Source organism: Macaca nemestrina, chromosome 13 (genome assembly GCF_043159975.1).
Source record: "Macaca nemestrina isolate mMacNem1 chromosome 13, mMacNem.hap1, whole genome shotgun sequence".
Classification (NCBI taxonomy): Eukaryota; Metazoa; Chordata; class Mammalia; order Primates; family Cercopithecidae; genus Macaca; species Macaca nemestrina.
Window position 1 is genome coordinate 15,101,255 of NC_092137.1, and position 19,316 is coordinate 15,120,570.

Here is a 19,316-nt window from a genome sequence, read left to right on the forward strand (position 1 = left end):
GTGAGGCTGACCAAGCTGGACATCTTCTCCAGCTGGGTGAGGGGAGGGCTGGAAGAGTTGCAGTGTCCATATGAGGGGTATAGGAGTCAGAGAATGGTGAGGAAAGCATCCACACAGACAGGATAGGTGAGGATATCAAGGAACGGCCAATAACAGGAAGTAAGAGCCTGGGCCTGGAGTAGCAGAGCAGCCCAGCGTGGAGTGAGGAGGTGTGTGTATGGTCTATGGCAAGGATGGGAGGTTATTTACACATAGGAAAAGGAACAAGTTAGAAAATACAGCATGGCAATGGGAGTCAGGTTTCTCCCTTTTAGAGAGTCGCAAATATGGAAAGGGAGAGAGCTAGACTGGACTTCTTTGTGTTGGATTGGAGCTATATATATTATGAAAATTTATGGTTTTCAATATACAGCAAATCCCAAAATGCAATTGTAGTTTTAAGCTTTGATACCTCCATAATATAAATGCTGCAAACTTGTACATTATTTGAAAAATGATTTACATTCCTTTTACTTGTATTTAATTTTGTAAGTTTTGAACTACACAATTTTAAGTTTTCAGTCCCTCTGAAGATAATAAACATTGACTAAGAAAATAAAAATGGATTCAATTATATTATGTCTTTCAGAGTGTCCTGGAAATCAAAAAAAAAACCTGAGAAACTGTTCCATGTGGGAAACGATTTAAGAAACATGACTGGTAGATGTACCATGTGACTCTGAACTGCATCTATTTGCTCTAAAGGCTGCTACTGGACATTTGGCAAAACTTAAATGGGATAGAGGATTAGATGATAGGAAAGAATCAATGTTAATTGGATGTTTTTGCGTGTATACTGTGATTATGTGGAAGATTGGCCTTGTCCATAGGAAATACGCTCTGAAGTATTTGGGTATGATGGGGTATCAGGACAACAGCCTACTGTCAAATGCTTCAAGAAAAGTTTTTATACTGCATTTGTAACTTTTCTAAAATTTGAGACTGATTTACAATAGTTTTTAGTTAAAGAGGAAATGTGGACTCATACGAAACTCCATTTTTTCATCTGTCAAATGGGAGTGTTTGTGTCTGTGTAGGTCTATTAAGAAAATAATCAAGTGCATTTTAGCTGAGAAAATGCTTTGCACACATGAGACACTCATTACAGAACTTCTGGAGAAACACTGAACTAGAGCTAAGCTATTGGCAAAGGCTGGCTGCGTCAAAGGCAGGAAGAAACTCGTTGGCTCTAAGGAAGCATGCGCAGGGTTGAGTGAGGGGTAAGTTTTATGTCAGGTTGCTTTCTTGTGTTCTTCAAAGCAGGTTAGACATTACATTATTCAAAGGCAGGGACCAAAGGCCCAGTCCTAATTTCCCTTTCTTTCTTTCTTTCTTTTCTTTCTTTCTTTCTTTCTTTCTTTCTTTCTTTCTTTCTTTCTTTCTTTCTTTCTTTCTTTCTTTCTTTCTTTCTTTCTTTTTCTTTCTTTCTTTCTTTCTTTCTTTCTTTCTTTCTTTCTTTCTTTCTTTCTTTCTTTCTCTCTCTCTCTCTCTCTCTCTCTCTCTCTCTCTCTCTCTTTCTTTCTTTCTTTCTTTTTTTTTTTTTTTTGACGGAGTCTCACTCTGTCTCCCGGGCTAGAGTGCAGTGGCATGATCTCAGCTCACTGCAACTTCCACCTCCCAGGTTCCAGTGATTCTCCCACCTCAGCCTCCAGAGTAGCTGGGATTACAGGCGCTTGCCACGCTGCCCAGCTAATTTTTTATGTTTTTAGTAGAAACGCGGTTTCACCATGTTGGCCAGGCTGGACTTGAACTCCTGACCTCAGGTGATCTGCCAGCCTCAGCCTCCCACAGTGCTGGGATTACAGGCGTAAACCACGGTGCCCAACCCTAATTTCTAATGTTTGCCGACATTTGCAAAGCCAGCCTGGAGCAGTGGCCTCAGTGGCTGTCAGGCCCCTCAGGCAGCCTCACAGAAATGGCTCACCTTTCCATATGCAAGGCCTCAGTGTTCCCAGCAATGACAAGTGTGGCTTCATTGCAAAAATACAAAACACCAAATACAGCAATTTGGGGAAAAAAAAAAAAAAACTGTGGCAGGATAGCTGAGTGGTTTGGCAGAAGAGAGAAAGACTGCTCTTGGACCTTTGGTATCTTTTCTTTTTAAGTTCCAAGTTTACTCTAGGCAATTTTTAAAGATTTATTTTTCCATAAGTTATTAGGGAACAGGTGGTGTTTGGTTACACGAGTAAGTTCTTTAGTGGAGATCTGTGAGATCCTGGTGCACCCATCACCTGAGCAGTATGCACTGCACCATATTTGTAGTCTTTTATCCCTGGCCCCCCTCCCACTCTTCCCTTAAGTCCCCAAAGTCCATTGATCATTCTTATGCCTTTGCGTCCTCATAGCTTAGCTCCCACATATCAGTGAGAACATACAATGTTTGGTTTTCCATTCCTGAGTAACTTCACTTAGAATAATAGTCTCCAATCTCATTCAGGTCATTGCAAATGCTATTAATTATCCCTTTTTATGGCTAAGTAGTATTCTATCTCATAGATACGAGAGTTTCTTTATCCACTCATTGATTGATGGGCATTTGAATTGGTTCCACGATTTTGCTATTGTGAAATGTGCTGCTATAAACATGCGTGTGAAATATCTTGTTACTCCTGTAAGAATGGCCATAATCAAATTATCAAAAATCAGTAGATGTTGGCATGGATGCGGCGATCAGGGAACACTTCTACACTGCTGGTGGGAATGTAAACTAATATCGCCGCTATGGAAAATAGTATGGCAATTCCTTAAATAACTAAAAGTAGAGCTACTATTTGATCCAGCAGTCCCACTACTGGGTATCTTCCCGGAGGAAAAGAAGTCATTATTCGAAAAAGATACTTGCACACCTTTGGTATCTTTTGAGTTTAAATTTGTATGAACAGATCAGTGGTTCTCAATGCAGAGCACGGGAAGAAATTGTGCCCCCTAGAGGACATTTGGCAATATCTGGAGACATTTTTGATAGTTACAACTGGGGAGAGGAGTGTTACCAGCACCTAGTGGGTAGGGACCAAGGATGCTGCTCAATATCCTACAATGCCCAGGACAGTTCCCACAACAAAGAACTGTCCAGTCCAAAGTGTCAACAGTGCAAAGGTTAAGAAACCCTATAATTTATTATCTAACAAGAAATATCCACAAATAAATCTTTGGCTGCTGCTTTGAATCAAAAAGTATATTTCTACCACACGATTGAGCAGGCAGCTGCTGACATTTTAATGGACTGAAACATGTGTACAACATAGGGTTGAAGTTCCCAGTTCTCTAGCCCAGCGTGACAATACAGAGCACTTAACACTCACCCAGCTTATTCTAACCTGGGTTATTGTAGTTACTGGGGGAAAGATAGCGTCCTTGAGGCAGAAATGGCAGGGGGTAATAGAAAGCGGCTGGGATTAGGGGGTCAGGAGGCTAGAATTTAATTTTGGTTCTATTGCTTACAACTTTCACAACTGGCCGGGAATCTCCACTTTTCCTCCTCTGTAATGTGGTGAATGTCCTCGAATTGTTATCTGTTCCACTCTTTAGCTGATTATTTGTTGACCTGCACACCACATGCCAGGAGATAGATTAAAGCCGACCTCCAAGGCCAAATCCCTTAGATTTCCTTCTGACCTTCTTGCTCTTTAAAATTTCTTTTCCCAGAGGCCTTGCTGCAAACACCAGCTTCAGTATCCGATTCTAGCCCATCTGTTTGAGCAATGTTCTGTCTTCCCCACTGGCCTTTGAACCTCCATGTCTCAAACACTCTCTGTTCAGCCCCTGTTTGGAGATTCCCTCTATTTTTCTGATCCCTGGTCCTTGCAGAATCTGTCTCCAGACTGAGGTCAATGCAGATTTCACTTCTATATCCTGCAGAGGGACGAAGATTCTTGTGAGATGATCGGTATAGAGACAATCTGTAAACTCCAATGGTCTCCACAAATGTAGGGAAATTGTTTTTATGAGAACAACACCTTACTGTTCATAGCCTTAGGGCCTGGCACCAAACCTTGTACATAACTGATGTGCAGTAAATGTTCCTTGTTGATGAAGCAGCTCATTATTTGTGGAATTGTTTTTTTTTTTGTTTGTTTTTTTTTTTAGATAATGAATTATAAGGTTTCTTAACCTTTGCACTGTTGACACTTTGGACTGGACCATGCCCATTTTCATAGAACCAGCCCATACTGGGGAAGATAAGCAGATGCCTCCAGAAGGCACAGTGAGGCCTATCAGGAAATAAGCTCATGCCTGAGTGATGGACAGGGCCCCTTCAGAGACCACTTCGTCTAGAGCCTTGGGAGCCCAACACAGCCGGCAGAGACCTCTCTCTGCACTGACCTGATTAGATCCCATGTGGGGAGTTGAACTTTCATTTTTCATGGCATGTGCATCCAGAGAAAGGCAATCAGGATGGAGAGAGGCCTAGATTCTGTCTCTCATGAGAACAGGCTGAAGAAATCAGAGATATTGGGACAAGAGAAGACTTGAGCTGAATACTTATTCTGTGAAGCTCTGGAGGCCTGAATTACAATGAAAGAGGCGATTTCAGCTCAGCATAAAGAAAACCTTTCCAGCAATCAGTCAGGCGACAGCAAAAAGGCCAAACCACAGAGAAGCATGTATTTGTGGTCATGAACTAACGATGGTCGGGAAGGATAGCAGTGCCACTAAAAAGAAACACTCCACGTAGAAGTGTCGTCATTTAACACAGCAAGCAAATGCCTTGTCAAGAGTAAGCTCACCTGGATCCTAGCTCTGCACCAGCATGCTGAGTGACGCTGAGTCACCTCATGTTGCTAGGCCTCTGCTCAGTCATCTATAAAAGGGGGATCATTGAACCCATACGCATCAAAATGGAATAAGATTTGTAAGTTACTTTGGAAAAGCATAAAATGAGACGTGGATGTGGATTTGTGTCTCAAATCTCCGTCCCCCCTGCCATGTCCGGGGAGCACATTCCCAGCTCGGCAGCAGCTCCTCCCCACTGGCGTCCCTATGCAGCTCGAGTCTCGGGACCACCACCTGTGCATAAGTGAAAGTGTCTTTTAGTGAGAGCAGCATGGAGAAAGCTCTTGATTTAACGAACTCCGTGGACTGCATTGGGCTGTCTGCAGGAAGATCATATTTTATTGAAACAAGGCAGAACACAAACACAGGGCCTGCTGAGCCCCCGTTTATTCCTCCCTTGATCCTGGCAGGCATTGGTGACAAGCTGGGTGCACACAGGCAAGCCTCCTGCTCAGGACCCAGGGGGCAGATGAGGGAGCACACACAGCCCTGCTGGGTCAGTGCAGGGAGGATGGGACTTCAAGTCAGGGAGGAGGACGAAGGGGAAACTGAGGATCCCAGATCTGCTACTTTCTCATGGGTGATTTAAAACTAATATTGTAAGCTCTTTGAGCCTCAATGTTTTCAGCCGTAAAATTGGAGTGATTATCATAATCCTCTCCTCAGAGGTTGCTGGGAGGATTAAATGAGATAATGATGGACATGGCCTTAATCACAAGAGAAATAAGGGAAGCACAGGCCTCATTCCCCCGACTTCCCAGTAAACAAAATTGGTATAGCTGTCAGACACAACACAGGTGGCTCGAAAGTATGAGAAATCAGCCACATAATTTATGACATGAAAATGGGCTCAATTATTCTGTAACACATGTAAAAAAAATTACCATGTTTTCACTTACACAGAAAAGAAAAACAAAGAGAAGCCGTAAGTACTTGCTTCTGAGAGAGGCTGGAAAGGATCATTCCGGGCTCAGGATGAGATGATAAAACCTGTGTCCCAGGGAATTTGGAACCAAAGACACAAGACTCACGCTCTCGGTGTAAACGTAAGTCTTTTCCATACATGCACGTGCTCACCTATGTGTGTGCACACACATATATTTGGACTCAACTGCATCTAAGGTATTGACTGAGCTGCAGCCTGGTATGGGGAAAAGAACAAGGCTCTGGAGTTCAACCTGCACCCCAGGTTTGGGGTTTTCTTATTAGCTTCATGACTCTGGGCAAGCTGCATAATAACTAATTTTCAAAGCTATCATGAAGATTAAATTAAATCATATATGTAAATTTCCTAATCTAATGCTTGGCACATAGTGACTATCTGATAAACGGTAGTTTTAAATGGTAGCTGTTATCTGCATAAATGTATGTGATTGCATCAAAATGTTCCTGTGTGTTGGTAGAAATGAAGCCCATTTGAGCTGACGTCATCAAGGTCACTGGGCACATACATGGTGGTTGGGGTACTAATCCACAATTTCTGCATTCCAGTCCTGATCCAGAGAGAAATTCATCAAGCGGGAGTAACATTGCAGACAACTGGCTTCACCCAGGACCCCAATCAGCATACTTAGGAAGGCTGTTCTCTGGCTCCCTTCCAGCTCTGTGGATGGTGACAATCCAGAAAGAAACAATGTCAGTGTGTGTTCATGGGAACCATTTGATTGCCAAATCCCTTCTTGAATACATGGCTAAAACCCTTAGTTTACAATTCTTCACCTGTGGTTTCACAGGCGAGGATGAGCAAACCTTAAAGAAAAGCATTATATCACTGAAGCAGCAAGAGTATGTACAGGTAAGGAGGGCCGGGAAGAGGAAGAAAGCCAGAGGTCCAGCACGAAGCAAGACAGTGATCCTCAGCCCCTCCAAGATGTGCAGCCGAGACCCCAAGAAGCACCTTCCAGATTGTTAAAAGGAGAGCAGCCACAGCAAGGTGCCATCTGCTGGAATTCAGCTGGGCCATCCCCAGTACCAAGAAACACTGCGGTCATCCCACATTAATAAGATAGGGATTCTCTTTCGAAAAAGGAAGCTGTGTTACTGCCGCCTGGTTTCCGGTACCCTGTAGCATTTCTCCAAGACTCGGGCTTTACAATCTCACCTGCTGCAACTTTGGATCAGAAAGCATGTCTCAGTCATTGAGCTTGAAGGTTACCTCTCTGAGCACCATCTATTATCCTGTGTTATCGCTAAACAGAAAATGTAGTCGGTCAAGCTGCACACAGCGATGAGATGCATGCCTGAGCTGCCAATTGGGCTATTTATACTAGAGGAAGGATATTTTAAAACCCCATGTCAGTATCTAACCCAGCATGATCCTTTTATGTGTAATTATCCCCCAGTTTGGCATGAAATCCAAATAAATGTTTAGAAATTCTCGAACCTCCAGATGAAAGCTGTAATTAATGTATCAATGATTTTCTTCTAAAGGGCATGCAATCAAAAAGAGGAACCAGCATATTAGAGCAATTAATGGAAATTACAGAGAGTGGTGAGGACAATGGTTTTGCATTCTGGTTTGAAACGTTTTTAGGATTTAGACATTGTCAGCTCAAAATTTGTTGTGGCTGACACCTAAACTCTGATTAACATTCATGGTTTACAAAGGACATCACACATGTAGACTGAACATTGCAAATAGTAAAATACAAAAGACAAGAACCTGCCACATGGAACTTGAAATGTGAACAATATGTGAGCTAAATGGCAGAGGGGAACTAAGCAGTCAATCAAAACAATGTGATAGGGAGAGGGATGCTAGTCTTAGGCAAGGAGGAGAGATTCAGGAATCCTGGGAATAAGCCCAAGGTTATAAGCCTACGCAATGCCCTCTGTAGCCAACTCTGTGCCTGAGAGATGTATCTAGGTATAGCTTGTTGGGGATTCAGCTGTTCCCCACAAGCAACTTTAAATGGCTTGTCTGTGCTGCAAACTTCCCTGTCTAATCCATTGTCAATCCTTGACTCTAAGATCATCCTTCTTGTGGAGTGTGGGAAACTCCAGTACAAATCCTTGTCTTTGTATTCTCATCCTTCAGTGCCTGGCAGAGAATAGATGCCCAGGAAAGGCTTATGCTTATACAATTATGTACAGTTAAGAATGGACTTCTCATATCTATTTAATTTTTAGGCAGGACCTCCCTTTTGAATTTCTAGAGATGTGTGTGCATCTTTCAAGGTTCCGTGTTCATTGGCTCACCCCAGAAGCCTTCCTTAAGCAGTGTAGCTCATGGTGGTCTGACCCTCCTCTGAGCTCCAAAATCACTTATGGCCCCATCTTTCTTTAGGTATTTCTATCTAGACAGTAAGCTCCTGGAGGATGGATAGAATGTCTTTTTGATCATCACATTTTTCACAACTTATTTTTCAATATATAATGTTTTATGGACCGAATTGTTTCCCCTTTCCCAAAATCAAATGTTGAAGCCCTAACCCCAGTATACCTCAAAATGGGAGTGTATTTATAGATAGGGACTTTAAGGAGGTAAAGTTAAATGAAGTCTTAAAAGTGGGGCTGTAATCCAATAGGACTAGTGTCATTATAAGGAAAGAAAGAGGCATCAAGAAGGTGCACACACAGAGAAAAGGCCATGTGAGGACTTCTTACAACATATGCAAGAAGGTGGCCATCTGCAAGCCAAGGAGAGAGGCCTCAGGAGAAACCACATGAGCGGTACCTTGATCTCCAACTTTTACCCTCCAGAACTGTGAGAAAATAAACTTCTGTTGCTTAAGCCACTCAGTCTGTGATGTTTTGTTATGACAGCCCTAGGAAACTCCCATATAAGATACAGAGTGTGGAACCATCTTTTATTTGTTCTATCTCCCATAAGTAGTAGAAGAGGAAGCTGGGACATAGAAGAAAGAGGGTAGTAGAATGTTCTGTATATGTCTTGCTAGGCCCATTTATTTGGTCTATAATGTTGTGAAAGTTTGATGTTTCCTTACTGATTATCTGTCTTCATTGTCGAAAATGGGGTATTGAAGTCTCCTACAAACTAAGCTCAAAGTTAGCAGAAGGAAGAAAATAATAAAGATTAGAACAGAAATAAATAGAAAATAGAAAAACAATAGAAAAAATCAACAAACTGTGTTGATTTTCGAAAAGATAAACAAAATTGGCAAATCGTTAGCTAGACTAAGAAAAAAAGAGAAAAGACTCAAAAAAAAATCAGAAATGAAGAGGAGATACTACAACTGATACAACTAAAATAAAGAGATCACAGGACTACTATGAACAACTAAACATCAACAAATTAGATAACCTAGGTGAAATGCATAAATTCTTAGAAACATATAATCTACCAAGACTGAATTATAAAGAAATAAACTGACCAAAGTAGTTTGGCATGCAAAAACAAATAAATAAAATAAAGAAACAGAAAAATCTGGACAGACCAATAAAAGTAAGAAGATTGAATCAGTAATCAAAAACTGACCAACAAAGAAAAGTCCAAGACCATATGGTTTCATTTATGAATTCTACCAAATATTTAAAGAATAATTAACATCAATTCTTCTTAAATTCTTCCAAAATATCAAAGAAGAGGGAACACCTCCTACACTCATTTTATAAGGTCAGCATTACCCCGATATCAAAGTCAGACAAAGATACTACCAAAAAATAAAACAGAACAAAACAAAACAAAAACTCTACAGGTAAATGTCTCTGATGAACACAGATGCAAAAACCCTTGATAAAATACTACCAAATCAAATTCAACAGCACATTAAAAGGATTGTATACCAAGATTAAGTGGGAGTTGTCCCTGGGATGCAAGGATGGCTCAACATATGCAAATCAATTAATGTAATAGAACCCATTTAGAGGATACAGCATAAATATTACATGTTCATCTCAAGAGATGCAAAAAAAAGCATTTGACAAAATTCCACACCCTTCATAATAAAAACTCTCAACAAATAGGTATAGAAAAAATTTACCTCAGCAAAAGAAAAGTTATGTAAGATATGTTAATTAGTTCAAATATGTTGATTATTTCACAATATATACATATATTAAAACATCAAGTTGTACACCTTAAATATACAAAATTTTGTTAATGATACCTCAATAAAGTGAGATATACCAATTATATCAAACCAAAAATAAACAAAAGTCACATATGAAAATCCCAGAGTTAACATTATACTCATTGATGAAAAACAAAAACCTTTTTCTCTAAGACCAGAAACAAAACAAGGATGTCCTCTCTCAGCACTTCTACTCAACATAGTTCTAGAAGTCCTAGACAGAACGATTAGGCAAGAAAAGGAAATAAAAGGCAGCCTATTGAAGAAGTAAGATTATCTGTTTGGAGATGACATGACCTTATACGTAGAAAACCATAAAAACTCCACACACAAAATATTGTTAGAACTAATAAATTCACTAAAGCTGCAGAATACAATATCATCATAGAAAATCAGTTGTGTTTCTAACAACAAACTATCCAAAAAGGAAATTAGGAAAACAATCTTATTTATAGTAACAACAAATAGAATAAAACACTTAGAAATAAACTTAACCAAGGAGGCAAAAGCCTCCTTGTATAAGGAAAACTACAACACATTGATAAAAAAAAAATTAAAATATACAAATAAATGAAAAGATGTTGCATGTTTATGGATTGGAAGACTTATTACTGCTAAACTGCCTGTACTAAATGAAGCAATCTACAAATTCAACACTATCTCTATCAAAATCCCAATGACATTTTTTACAGACATAGAAAATCCTAAAATTCATATGGAACCACAAAGTCCCTGAATAGCCAAAGCAATCAAAGAAGAACAAAGTTGAAGGCCTCATACCTCCTGATTTCAAAATATATTACAAAGTTATAGTAAACAAAATTGTATGCTACTGACATGCAGACAGAAATAAAGACCAATGGTACAGAATAAATAGCCCAGAAATAAACACACACATGTACAGTCAATTGATCTTTGACAAGGGTGCCAAGACTACACAATGAGGAAAGGATAGTCTCTTCAACAAATAGTACTGGGAAAACTAGATACCTACATGCAAAAAAAAAAAAAAAGAAATTGTTCCTTATCTTATACTATACATAAAAGTAAAGTCAAAATGGATTAATGACTTAGACTTAAGACCTGAAATTATTTTACTAGGAAAAACCTTCATGACATTGATCTCGGCAACTATTTCTTGGATTTGACACCAAATGTATAGTCAACAAAAACAAAACCAAGCAAGTGGGACTATATCAAACCAAAAAGGATCTACACAGCCAAGAAAAACCATCACACAGTGAAAAGGCAACCTATGAAATGGGAGAAAATATTCGCAAACCATACGTTTGTTAAGGGGTTAATATCCAAAACACGCAGGGAAATCATATGACGCAAGAGCAAGAAAACAAATAATCCAATTTAAAAATAAATAAATGATTGAACAGACATTTCTCCACAGAAGACATACATATGAACCACAAGTACATTTTTTTAAAATCGACATCACTAATCATCAGGGAAATGCAAATCAAAACCGCAATAAGAACCTCACATCTATTACGATGGCTATTATTAAAAAACAAAAGGTAAGTGTTGCAAATATGTGGAGAAAAGAGAACACTTGTACACTGTTCATTTTTGGTGGGAATGTAAAATGGTGCAACCACTAGGGAAAACAATACAGAGCTTTTTCAAAAAATTAATAATAGAATTACCATATGATCCAGCAATCCCACTTATGGGTATATCATCAAAGGAAATAAAATCAGTATGTGGAAGAAGCACTCCCAAGTTCATTGCAGCAATGTTCACAATAGCCAAGATAAGGAATCAACCTAAGTCTCCATCAATAGATAAATCAATAAAGAAAATGTAATAATGCATACAACAGAATATTATTCAGCCTTAAAAAAAAAAGAAATCCTGCTCAGACATGCAGGTTTATGTCTGTAATCCCAACACTTTGGGAGGCCAACGCGGGTGGATTACTTGAGTCCAGGAGTTCGAGACCAGACTGAGCAAAATAGTGAGACCTCATCTCTACAAAAAAAAAATATATATATATCAAAAAATTAGCCAGGTATAGTGGTGCACACGTTTAGTCTCAACTACTCCGGAGGCTGAGAGGGGAGGATCACTTGAGCCTGGGAGGTCGATGCTGCAGCAAGCTGTGATCATGCCACTGCACTCCAGCCTGGGTGACAGAGTGAAACCCTGTCTCAAGAAAAGAAAAGGAAAAAAAGAAAAAAGAGGAGAGGAGAGGAGAAGAGAGGAGAAGAGAAGAGAGGAGAAGAGAAAAGAAAGAAAGAGACAAAGAAAGGAATCCTACCATGTGAAACAACATGGATGAGCCTGAAGGACATTATATTAAGTGATATGTTAGTCGCAGAAGAACAAACACTGCATGATTCCACTTATATAAGGTATCTAAAATGGTCAGACTCAGAAACAGAGAATAGAATGGTGACTTTTAGGGGCTGTGGGGGAGGGGGAAACGTGAAGTTGTTGTTCATTAGGTATAAAGTTAAACAACATGAGTAGTTTTAGAGATCTGCTGTTCAACACTGTGCCTATAGTTAACATACTGTGTTATGCAATCACAATTTGTTAAGGGAGTTTACCTCATGTCAAGTGTTCTTACCACAATAAAAATATAAATATGTAAGTAAAAGTAAAACGGAGAAAAATAAAACATTCTTGAGACCCAAATTAATTAATTGAAATTAATTGAGAACAATACATAACTAAAAGAGTTTGAAGGTCAAAGGAAAAAGAAAAAAGAAAAAGGAAAGTGGACTTAGCCTCTAAGTTTTAGAGTTTAACAAACACTTTGATAATTTCTACAATTACTCCTGGAATTGTTCTAATTATGAATATAGATTTAGAACAAAGAATGATCTAAAGTTGAGGAACTTTGGGATTAAGTGAAACCTGGATTTGATTTATAGCTCTGCCACTTGCTGGCTATATAGCCTCAGGCAGGCCCCCTAAATTCCCTGACTTTAGTTCTCTAATGTATTTTCTCAAACTTGAAACATCTACTTACCTAGTCCTACCCTAGTCTGTTGTGAGCGTTAATGAGTTTATGTGGGGGAAACATCTGTCATGATCCATACATTCATAGATGCCGAATTCAATGGCAGCCACAATTAAGAAGGCATCCAAAGTAGGAAGGAGGATATAAATTCTGGAGACAATGAGGAAGGCAAGTGCTCAAGACATGTTTTCTTGGAAGGTTCTAGGTATGAATCTCTGCTGAGAACTTTCTCTAGACTAGGATGAGAGGCAAAAGCAATGAACCCCAAACCCCACTCTGCCGCCCACTCACTATGCAGGCTTGAAGCTAGTCTCTTTACCTGGGCAGAGACAATGTCCTAATCATCTTTTGAACTCTGATGACTATTACATTGGCAGTTTTAATAAATTATATCCATGTAGCAGCAGCAGTTAATAGGGGTGGTAGCAATGGTAGTCATAGCGACACTGATTTGCTTTTCTAAGCAACACGCTGACTTGCCCTGGCAGCCTCATCCAAAATCTATACCTGAGAAACAGTGCATTGTCCTGGCTTTTAAAATTCTAAACACAATCTCTTTATCTACCTGTACTAATCTGTTTTCTGTTGCTTATGACATAATACCTGAAATTTGGTAATTTATAAGAAAAGGAATGTATTCTTTACAGTTATGGAGGCTGAGACATCCAAAGTCAAGAGCTGCATCCAGTGAGAGCCTCCTGGTTGGTGGGAACTCTGCAGAGTCCAGAGGCAGCGCAGGGCCTCACATGGCTGGGGGCGCTTAACGTGTCCCTCTGATCTCTCTTCCTCTTCTTATAAAGCCGCCAGTCCCACTCCCATGACAACCCACTAATCCACAAAAGGATTAATGCATTCAGGAGGCCAGGGCTCTCATGACCTAATCATCTCTTAAATGCCCCACCTTTCCATGCTACCACATTACAGATTAAATTTCTTTTTTTTTTTTTTTTTTTTTGAGATGGAGTCTCGCTCTGTCACCCAGGCTGGAGTACAGTGGCCGGATCTCAGCTCACTGCAAGCTCCGTCTCCCAGGTTTATGCCATTCTCCTGTCTCAGCCTCCCGAGTAGCTGGGACTACAGGCACCCGCCACCTCACCCGGATAGTTTTTTTGTATTTTTAGTAGAGACGGGGTTTCACCGTGTTAGCCAGGATGGTCTCGATCTCCTGACCTCGTGATCCGCCCGTCTCAGCCTCCCAAAGTGCTGGGATTACAGGCTTGAGCCACCACGCCCGGCCTTACGGATTAAATTTCAACGTGACTTTTGGAGGGGACAGATATTCAAAGCATACCACTGCCCAGTGGGAAAAGAACGTGAGAACACACACACTTCGCCTCTTTAAGTCTGACTTGTCAAAACCCCTACAGCCAGATGTTCAGGGCTACCTAAAATAGCTCCTGATGACGAGCCCAGCAGTGAAGCAGCTTTGGAAATTGTCATGTTGCCCAGCAAAGAGATTCCTTCAGTCATGGCAAAAGCCCAGTGTTGTTCTCAACCCTTCATCTTGAAATGATTACCTTCCAAGACTCCTGAGTCATGCTAATGAGTCCTTTTTCCGAACGATCTCCGTCCTTCAGATCACTGAGCTCTGAAGTCAGGCTCACCCTGGGAACTGCGGATCTTATCATCGTTTCAGTCATGCTCAGGAAAAAAAAAAAAAAGAACCTGAAAAAGAGATAGCAAAAATGGTAAATGACACTATTAAAACTACTTTTCACATTTCAAAGGATGAAAAGCCAGGAGATTTTTCTCACCTCCACATCTCTGTAAAATCTTTCCTCATGTTAAGAGAAAAAAAAAAAAAAAAAACTAATAACTTTTTCAGGATGTTTTTTCTCTGGGACAGCATCTACATAAAACATTAATAACAGCATCTACTTAAAACAACGAGCAAAGACAGACCGATGTTTGGCTTTGTCTGTGAACATGTGTTTAAAAATGTGAGTAGATCAGCATTATGATAGAGAGGCAGGAAGGCAGACACGGATTGGGAATTGGAGTTACCTGGGTCTTGACCCAGACACACCTGAGCCCATTTTATCGAGTCAGTGAAGCAAAGTACTCCTCACTCAGGTGTGCTACCTTTGGTCAGAACCCCCACCATGAGAAGGCCAGAACTGCAGAGTCCCCTGGCAGTATACTTTATTTTAAAAATTGATTCATTTCTGAAAGTGGAGCTTGACTGTCTCCTGACCTGCTGTCTGTCATGGTCCTACTTACAGAGTGGTTGGTACTAGTTGTTTCTAAAATGCTCCCATTCTAGGGAAACAAAATGACGAGGTGGAGTGGCTCTACAGTAAGGCTCTCTGGCCCCTTAAGTCCAGCCTCCAACAGGCACAGCTGTTTCTTCAGATGTCTAATGCTGATGCGCCTAATGTGGCCTTAAGGACAGACCACAGCTCTTTTTGTATACACAGGGTCCACCCTGGTCCCTCTTGTAACAAGAATAAAACTCAAATATACCCACATTGAGGCTGCAGGACTCCACAGCTCCTGCCCCTGCTGTTGGCTGCTTGCTGCTATTCCCGGTGAAAATAAAAGTAACTGGGCTGTTGTTAGCCCCGTATCTGCCTCCATTTCTCAGGAGTGACTCACCAACAAGAGCAGAACAGTCCATGGCTCCTCTGTGCCCCTGAGACCTACCCATTGGTCTCTGCCAGGCCAAAGGCAAGTGTCCTGCCCTACAGCTAACACTCTCCCCTAGCAACACTCATTCCCTCCCATGAAAAACTCCATGCCCCTCACACTAGGGGGCCTATTCCCTCCCATGGAAAATTCCATCTCTTCTCACACCAGGGTGTGCACTTGTCCTCAGGACCCCGCACAACCATCACAGAATTAGCATCATTAGAATATATTGCCAGGCATATACATGATCACGTTGTTACAAGACTTACTTGAAAGACCAAACTGGAAAACATAAAAGTACAGTTTCTTTGGAAGAAGAAAGAGGGGTGTCCTCCTCCCTGAGCGCTTTATCTCACAGCAGCCCCTACATAAGCCGTGACATGCTTCTTAAAAACCACTGATTTTTCTCACCTCCACATCTCTGCAATCTGAAGAGCTCAGATTCTTCATTTTGCTGATGGAGAAACTGAGACCCAGAGAGGAAAAGGACACCCCAAGAATGCACACTGGGTTAGTGACAAAGCTGGTGTGGCAGATAGCATTTTCCAAAGCTAGCCACTTCGATACAATCCCATCCCACACGCTCTTCCTATAATGCAACATCAACACTCCTCCCCTAGAAGAAGGGCCTGTGGTCCCAACCCAGGGAAACAAGAGACCTCCGCTCGGTAAGACTAACGCTTGAAACCAGTGATTCTCAACAGGGAACAAAGTTCCCCCTCCCTTAGGATACTTTAGGGAATGTCCAGAGACATTTTGTCATCTACTGTCATTTAATGGGTAGAGGTCAGGGATGCTGCAACATGGCCTGCAGTGCCTAAGAAAGCCCCACCACAAAGGGGCCGGGCGCAGTGGCTCACGCCTGTAATCCCAGCACTTTGGGAGGCCAAGGCGGGCAGATCACGAGGTCAGGAGTTCAAGACCAGCCTGGCCAATATGGTGAAACTCCGTCTCTACTAAAACTTCAAAAACTAGCCGGGCGTGGTGGCGGGCGCCTCTAGTCCCAGCTACTTGGGGGGCTAAGGCCGAAGAATCTCTCGAACCCGGGAGGCAGAGGTCGCAGTGAGCCAAGATCATGCCACTGCACTCCAGCCTGGGTGACAGAGTGAGACTCCATCTCCAAAAAAAAAAAAAAAAAGGAATTGCCCAGCTCCAATATTAATCGTGCCGAGGCTGAGAAGCCCTGCTTTATATGGCAGCAAAGGATGGGAGAAAACTTCAGGCAGAAGCACTAGGATGCAAGAGGGACATGGATTTCTCCTGGGTGGTTAAGGGACTCATGTTTTTTTTTTTTCCCCAAGCAACAGATAAGCATGTCTCATCCTCTTGCTTCTGAAGGTGAGAACGATGTATCTACATAGCGGTTTTTCCACTAGAGGTGGGGATTTAGAGCAACAAAGATGTCATGAAAACATAATCAAGATAAAAGTCAAGTGTATTGATTATATCTTTGTCCCTGAAGACTTCCTGGAGTAAATAAACATGCAAATTTGGATGAATATTCACACAAATTAATATTTGACTGAATTTTTCTGTCTACTTGCTCAGGATGGCTCTCTAAAACAAATTATCGCTTTGAAGAATTATCTGTTTTAAGGGTCTGGAGATATTTCCTCATCACTTTCCAAAACTTTTAGCAGAGGAAACCCCCTCTAGCATTCTGTGCGAGTACCTGCCTCATGGCTTTTGCCAGTATTTTTATATTATCTTTAATCTTTGCTTATTTACCAAGAAAAATACTCGTCTTGCTGTTTTAATTGACTTTAATAAGGTTAAGCTTGCTTTGTTTGTTTATTGGCCATTTGTATTTATTCTTCAGTGAAGTTCCTGTTCAGGTCTTTTGCTCATTACTCATTGGAGTTTTCATGTTTTCTTATTGATTGGTGTGAACATTTTGACATATTAAGTACATGACTCCTTTACCATATTACTATAAATATTTTCTAATTTCACATTTGTCTTTGGAATTTTTTATGATGTTTCTGTAGAACTGAAGATTTTTTAAAAATTTTATGTAGTCAAATCCATTTAATTCTTTGAAATTTCTTCAATAGAGAGGGAGCTGCTCCTTAAATTGTCAGGCGTTTTCCTATTTTAACCTCAGTTTTGTGTTTATAGTTTAATAAAAAGATCATCACAGAAATATTTAAAAAGTCTTAATACAATGTGTTAAGGGAAATATTAAATATACTAGGAGTCATGGAGAATGGAAAATATTATGATAGTGACATTCTTCATCTGAGAATAAGTATATTTTCCCATTTTATGTTGATTTATCTTATGTACTCAGTAGAACTTTTAAATTAAAAACAATTATCAACATCAAAGGCATACAAAAGAGCTTAAAGAATAACATAGGCCAGGTGCAGAGGCTCATGCCTGTAACCCCAGCGCTTTGAGAGGCTGAGGCAAGTGGATCACATTGAGCTCAGGAGTTCGAGACCAGCCTGGGCACATGCAGAAACCCCGTCTCTACAAAAATACAAAAATCAGCCAGGCGTTGGTGGCTCACACCTGTAGTTCAAACTACTTGGGAGGCTGGAGAATTGCTTAAGCCCGGGAAAGTGGAGGCCACAGTGAGCTGAGGTCGCACTGCTGCACTCCAGCCTGGCCAACAGCATGAAACCCTGACTCAAAACAAACAAACAACAACAAAAAAGAATAACACAGAAAATTCTTCTGTATCTTAGCCTTAAGAAGGGAAACAAGGATGGACGTGATGGCTCACACCTGTAATCCCAACACTTTGGGAGGCCAGGGTGGGCGGGTCACCTGAGATCAGGAGTTTGAGACCAGCCTGGCCAACATGGTGAAACACTGTCTCTACTAAAAATACAAAAATTAGCTGAGCATGGTGTCGGGTGCCTGTAATCCCAGCTACTGGGTAAGCTGAGGCAGGAGAATCACTTGAACCTGGGAAGCAGAAGTTGCAGTGAGCCAAGATCACACTATTGCACTCCAGCCTGGGCAACAAGAGTGAAACTCCTTCTAAAAAAGAAAAAGAAGTAAAACAATACCAATACAGGGGAAGGCACCTGTAACCTGTATCTATTTCTTGACTGTATCCCCCACATCCTATCATGAGTAATTACAGTCTTGAATTTGTGCTTATCATTTCCATGCATTTTTTTCTTTTACTACTTATATTACTAAGCAAAATATACTTTCTCATGTTATACATAGATATATACATACACATGCACATATATAGAGACATATACATATAACATTGTCTTCCTTTGTGACTTACTCTTTTTTACCTAATATTATGCTTTTAAGAGTCATCTATTTTGATGCAGGTAACACCAATACATTTTTTCTCACTGATTCATTTTGTGTGTTTTGATATATCATCTTGCTAATCGGCATTTAGGCTTTACACACAATGCTGCTGTTAATATTCTTGGACCTATCTCTCTAAAATATTTTGCAAGTGTTAGTCAAAATGTCAAGAAGTTATGTTTAGAACTAGACCTCAATGATTTTATAGTTTATTGTGGATAAAACACTGGGAAAATTGGGGAAAAAATCGTATGAATAATGGGGAAGACTAATACCAGATATTAAAATATGTTATAGAGTTACAATTATCAGAACAACTTGGTGTTGCTTCAGGAATAGACAGAGCAACAGAACACCTCCAAAAACTCAAACATAAGTTCAAGTCCATATGAAAATTTAAGCAGTGTTAAAGGAAATATTTTAAACCAATGACAAAAAAGATAAGGTAATCAACAGTGTTGTGACAATAGGCCAGACATTTGATAAAACTAAACTGCATTACTACCTTATTCTTGTATACAAATTAATTAAAACTAGAATGAAGATAAAAACATGGAAAGAAGAAGGGAAGGAAAGAAAAA

At 40.4% G+C, this 19,316-nt stretch overlaps 1 long non-coding RNA gene across 1 annotated transcript in view; it reads right to left on the reverse strand.

Moving 5' to 3' along the window:
• The window catches only part of LOC105486457 (uncharacterized), a 113,103-nt gene extending 98,626 nt beyond the window's left edge, over window positions 1–14,477 (reverse strand). Inside the window, exon 1 of the long non-coding RNA XR_011611466.1 lies at window positions 14,343–14,477. This is a non-coding gene — a long non-coding RNA (uncharacterized lncRNA). The remainder of the gene's footprint in view (window positions 1–14,342) is intronic.
• Between the last annotated feature and the right edge of the window lie 4,839 nt (window positions 14,478–19,316).